This window comes from Bison bison, unplaced genomic scaffold, assembly GCF_000754665.1.
Source record: "Bison bison bison isolate TAMUID 2011002044 unplaced genomic scaffold, Bison_UMD1.0 scf7180017864064, whole genome shotgun sequence".
Taxonomy (NCBI): domain Eukaryota; kingdom Metazoa; phylum Chordata; class Mammalia; order Artiodactyla; family Bovidae; genus Bison; species Bison bison.
The window spans coordinates 4,025,294-4,031,748 of NW_011494636.1; positions in this window are offsets into that span (position 1 = coordinate 4,025,294).

The following is a 6,455-nucleotide window of genomic DNA, read 5'->3' on the forward strand; positions in this document are numbered from 1 at the left end:
AAGGCAGAGACATCACTTTGCCAACAAAGGTTCGTCTAGTCAAGGCTATGGTTTTTCCTGTGGTCATGTATGGATGTGAGAGTTGGACTGTGAAGAAGGCTGAGCGCCGAAGAATTGATGCTTTTGAACTGTGGTGTTGGAGAAGACTCTTGAGAGTCCCTTGGACTGCAAGGAGATCCAACCAGTCCATTCTGAAGGAGATCAGCCCTGGGATTTCTTTGGAAGGAATGATGCTAAAGCTGAAACTCCAGTACTTTGGCCACCTCATGCGAAGAGTTGACTCATTGGAAAAGACTCTGATGCTGGGAGGGATTAGGGGCAGGAGGAGAAGGGGACGACAGAGGATGAGATGGCTGGATGGCATCACTGACTCGATGGACGTGAGTCTGAGTGAACTCCGGGAGCTGGTGATGGACAGGGAGGCCTGGCGTGCTGCGATTCATGGGGTCGCAAAGAGTCGGACACGATTGAGCGACTGATCTGATCTGATTGTTACTAAAGTTTATTAAAAAGTATGTTTTCTTTTACTCACCTCTGTTCTCTTCACCAATCCCTTGTATTATTTCATCTACTTTTCTGTTCCAACTTCTACTTCTTTTTTTATTTACTTCTTTTTCCCATGGTATGGAGCAAATCAAGTCCATGAGGCATGAAGTCTTCATGCCTTCACCAGGGACATTCTGCGCAGGAAAGACCACACCAGTGTGTTCAAACAAGTGGACAGGAAAGATGCCTGTGTCATAAGAGTGCAGGGAATGGTACCACTGCTACTTCCCATCATTTAGATAATAGACAGGAGGGGAAGAGCAAGGGTTTATTTGCCTTTCTTACCTTCTCTAGAAAATAAGAAAGCAAGAAAATGCTAAAAGAATCAGGTAGGGATGTGCTGAAATCAGAGTAACCCTGAACCAAATAATAAGGGCATATTCATAACCAGTAATCAGATCAAGGAAGGGAAGTTAGGGAGTACAATAAAAATGTGATCACAGTAGGAGAGTTTTGGGAGAGATTAACCAAAACAGGACATGCCATGAGATTAAGCTCAGAACAAAAGCAGGGCTGAGGTGTGAGTCTGGTCAGGTCTCAGCGCTGACTCACTGGTGCTCTGCTCCCCATGGCAGTAAACACATGTCTGCTCAAGTGGATGTGTGCATTTGGAAATTTACTTTTCATTCTGAGCATTTTATTGCTGCCCAAAGAGGGACTGGAGTGATGAATGGATCAAGAATACGGGTCTATCCATAGGATGGAATATTATTTGACCATAGAAAGGAATAAAGTACAGACTCTCTCTGACTTCTGGTGGTTTGACTTATGATTTTTCAACTTCACGGTGGTGCTAGAGCAATATGCATTAAGCAGAAACTGTTACTTTGAATCTGAGCTTTTCCTCAGCTAGTGATGTGTGGTGTAATACTGTCATGATGCTGAGCAATGACAGCAGCCACAGCTCTCCATTAGCCCACACAACCATTCTGCACCCAAACAGCTATTCTTTTTCACTTTCAGTATAGTATTAAATTACATGATATATTCAACACTTTATAAAATAGGCTTTGTGTTAAATGATTTTGCCCAAAATTGTAGAGGAACTAAAGAGCCTCTTGCTGAGAGTGAAAAAAAGTGAAAAAGCTGGCTTAAAACTCAACATAAAACACACACACACAACAAGATCATGGCATCTGGTCCCATCACTTCATGGCAAATAGAAAGGGAAAAAGTGGAAGCAGTGACAGATTTTATTTTCTTGGGCTCCCTCCCAAATCACTGTGGATGGTGACTGCAACCGCGAAATTAAAAGATGCTAGCTCTTTGGAAGGAAAGCTATGACAAATCTAGTAGCATACTAAAAGGAAGAGATGTCACTTTGCCAATAAAAGTCCATGTAGTCTAAGCTATGGTTTTTCCCAGTAGTCATGTACAGATGTGAGAGCTGGACCATAAAGAAGGCCGAGCGCTAAAGAACTGGTGCTTTCAAATTGTGGTGCTGGAGAAGACTCAGTTATCAATTAAAACAAAGCCCATGTAATGTGTGTGAACCTGAAGGACCATGGATATCATCTTCATCAAGTTGTTGTTCAGCATTTGTAACAAAAGTGAACTCTGTATTAATTGGTGCCTTGTGTCCTATTCTATGTTACTAAAAGTCAAGTGGGAGAAAAATTAAGTGGGGTTAGTCATAAAGACAACATTAGGAATGTTAAAAAACCAAACAAGTAGTCAGACTTAACTTCAGTGAGATAAGATTGATAGGTTTCTCTTCCATTTCCAAAGTATTTCACTGCTTTTCTGATTTGTGTGCAGGTTTGAGCTCCCTCTCCAAAAGACATGGGTCTCCTTTCCAAAATCACAGAATTAAGATGGATTTCTTCAGCCCAGGATTGGAAATCAATGAGCTGTGAAAGTTAAGATCACTGAGAAGTTTCAGCTCTTCCTTAACTGGAGTCTAGACCTTAATGGGCAGCTTCACATCCCATCTGGTGCAAACAATAATATCCGTGCTCTGTGGGTTCAACTTCACAGTCATGCCCTAGCCTGGTGGTGATGACGGTGACCTCAAGCAGACTTGAGACACCGGCAAACTGTGGATAAGGAGGAAAAAGAGCTGACTTCGTAAGAGGTGTTTATTCTGCTTTGAAGTAGCGGTTACCAACATCTAGATTCCAGATTCACTTACTTCAGTTCCCCAAACCACCAACCCAGCAAGATTAAGATTCCTGGAACAGGAAACAGTAGTGGAAATAAAGTATGTGCTAAACATTTCTTCTTAGGGTGGGAGGTGGGAGGCAGGTTCAAGAGGGAGGGGACATGCATGTATCTATGGCTGATTCATGTTGACTTGTGATAGAAACCAACAGAATATTGTAAATTATCCTTCAATTAAAAATAAATTAAAAAAAACAAAATACTTCTTCTCACAAGTTAATTAACTGCAGGGTTTCTATATTGAGCTGTCATGAGGATTAAGTACAAGTATTTCTTTTTACTGCAAAGTCCGATGTGTGGGAACTCTAGTCATAAAATATTTCTAAATGGCCTTGAGAGATCAAGATTTGTAGGAACTGATAATTTTGCTGAGAAACAAATTAAAGTATTTGCTCTACAGGGTGATATGTTATTCTTCTCTATTGTTCTTCATTTACTCATGAGTTCATGAGTAACTCATGAACTGGCAGTCTTCCTGTACTTGTGTGGTGATAGATGTGAAGCAAAAGTGAAAGCTTGCTGCTGCTGCTAAGTCGCTTCAGTTGTGTCCAACTCTGTGTGACCCCATAGACGGGCAGCCCACCAGGCTCCGCCATCCCTGGGATTCTCCAGGCAAGAACACTGGAGTGGGTTGCCACTTCCTTCTCCAATGCAGGAAAGTGAAAAGTGAAAGTGAAGTCGCTCAGTCGTGTCCGACTCTTCGAGACCCCATGGACTGCAGCCTACCAGGCTCCTCCATCCATGGGATTTTCCAGGCAAGAGTACTGGAGTGGGTTGCCATTGCCTTCTCCAAAAGAAGGCTTAGTACCTGTAATTTGAAACATTTGTATAGGCTTTGATACATATATTGTTCTCTATACAATTTACATCAGTTATCAATTGCTATGTAACAAATCATCACAAATTTAGTAGCTTCAAAGAGCAACTATTTTTCTTTTTGCTCACCAATCTGTAAGGGTGTGGGCAGGGCTCGGCAGGACAGATCATCTTGGTTCGTGTGGTGTCTTCTGTGGGGGTTTGAGGGTGGGGAGGGCTGGAATCTTCTGAAGGCTTATTTACCTCTAGCTGTTAATCCTGCCTGTCTACAGGGACCTCAGGTGGGACCATCTCCATATGGCTGGGCCCCCTCACATCATGGCAGCTAGTTCCCAGAAAACAAGGCAGAAGTGAAAGTATTTTTATGACTTGGTCTAGGATGTTATGGCATCATTTTGGCTTAACCCTATTGGTTGAAAATCTGGTTCAAGGAGAAGGGACGTGGACTCCATTGCCAGATGGGAAGAGTGCCAGTATCACTCTGGGAGATGAGCAGGTTGGATGGGATCTGTTGGGGAGGTCATCACTGGAAAACACAATCGGCCACAGCAACCCAAAACTTAGAGGCTTGAAACAACATCAGTTTATCATTTCCAGGTTTTTGGTTGACTGGGTGGTCCTTCTTCTGGTCTCACTTATGTAACAGAATATTGGTGATATGTCAGCAGGATTGGGGTCACTGCAGCTGAGAGAAACGGGACGTTTGGGCTTCTCTGTCTTTTCACAGCATGGCAGTCTCAGGGAGCATTCTACAAGGGCAAGGGCAGGAGCTACAAGCCTTCTTGAGGTGCAGACCCCAGAACTCACATATCATTTCTGACACATTGAATTGGCCAGGGCGAGATACAAAGTTAGCCCAAATTCAAGAAGTGAAGAAACAGAGTCCATCTCATGATGAGGAGAGTGGAAAAATACCACGGACATCTTCTTTCAACCAGTACACACGGCCTTATGGCCACAATTATTTATATTCTGTCCACATGCAGAATATACTGAATTCCCGCCCCGCCCCGCCCCAAGTCATCTACCATTATGGCCTTAGGCTCTGGGTTGATGTGCAGGCCATCAAAATCATATTTGGGTGAGAATGAGGCTCCTGGGTGTGGTCTTCAGGTTCTCCTCTGTTACAGCTTCTTTTGGTTCAGAGATTTGTGAACTGAAAGAAGTTGCTTGACACCCCACCCTGCTACCCCCACTGGGCATGCAGTGATGAGACAAGGATGGGACAACCACAGAGAACAATAAAGGGGGAGCTGTGGGAGCTGCTGGTTCACATCAAACCTGAAATCCTGCCGGGCATGTTTGCTCATTCCTTTTACTCTGGGGTCAGGGAATAGTCCTTAGTTAAGGCCTAGCTTTGCTACCAGAGAATCTTCTCTCTGGTGTTAGTTCAGCTGACCTATAGAAACTTCAAACCCCACACAAGACTCAGAAGCAGTTTTTCACAGACTTCTCTACTGGTCCCACAATTACACAAAGTCTAATATTCCTGTAATAAATACCATATGCTATATCACTCAGAGTGTCTCTGTTTTTCTGATCAAACTCTGAATGGTATAAGATCAATTAAAAATAGCTGACTCCATCTGTCCCAGCATTTTCTTTAGTGGTATTACTCACTGTGGGCTTTGGATCTTGGATCTGAGGATGATCCCTGTAAGATCAGGAAAAGAGCAGCAGTCAACAGTGTAATTTTGATGTAAGGAATTTCAGGGGACATAGACAAATTTATATCCTTAGAAAAACAACCAGTTTCTATCTAGTTGAACCTATGTGAGTTCAAAGGCCTCATGGGTCTGCTGTCTACAGCCATAACAGCAAAGCTTCTAATTATACTTTGGATCAGTTAAAACTCTGAACAATCCAGAATGATGGCCTAGATCCTGACTTGATTAAATAAGGAAAGGGCTAAATTATTACACTGACAAGCAGGTGGCAAGACAAACACTGGTCCTCTCCTATTCTGAGGGATGGCTCTGTGCCCTGAGATCAAAGGTGGGGCTTCTGATAAAAAGCAGCAGCCCTGGCAGCACTAGCAGAGGAAACACAAAGACTGCTTGTGGGTCAAGGAGAGCAGCACCACCACAGCCTGGCATTAGGTTAAATGCTAGGCTTCTTCCTTCCATCTGATCTGATGAGTCCCTTGTCAAAGGACTAAGCTAATCAGCACAATATGCTTAGCTCCAGGCCGTCTCAGTGCAGGCAGCACAGGAAGCCAAGCGGCTGGTGAGCTCTAACTAATGGACAAACCATATAGTCAAGCAGAGGAAAACAAAATGGCTAGATGATTAATGACAAACCACTGTGGGAAAAGGAACTATCACGTGCAATGGTGTTATGTGTAGATACTCAGTTGTTGAGGAAGAGGTTTCTAAATAACACAGAGGGTGTAACCTGAACCCTAAACTGAGACAATAGGAGTTCTATCCATCACTGATTCTTTTCATGGAAGTGTTAGGAAGGTAGGTTTAGACAACATTCTGAAAGGCGGGCACTTACCCTTATAAGTAACCGACGTACAAATTGGGATCTAAACTAGTGAAAGGTAATCAAATACACTCTAATTTGGTGTCCTAGCTTATCAGATAGTGTTAAGAGGTCCCAGGATTGTGTCCTTGGGGTTTCCCCAATGGCTCAGAAGTAAAGAATCCACCTGCAATGCAGGAGCTGCAGGTTCGATCCCTGGGTTGGGAAGATCCCCTGCTTGGGGGGCATGGAAACTCACTCCGGTATTCTTGCCTGGAGAATCTCATGGACAGAGGAGCCTGGAGGGCTAAAGTCCATAGGATCACAAAGAGATGGACATGACTGAAATGAGAGCATGCACACATGCAGGACTGTGTTCCTAGAATACCTTTTCCCAGGGAACAAGGTAGATGGATTCTATAGGGCTTCTGATCAAAGTAAAAGCAGACAGTATTGATTTGCTGTCT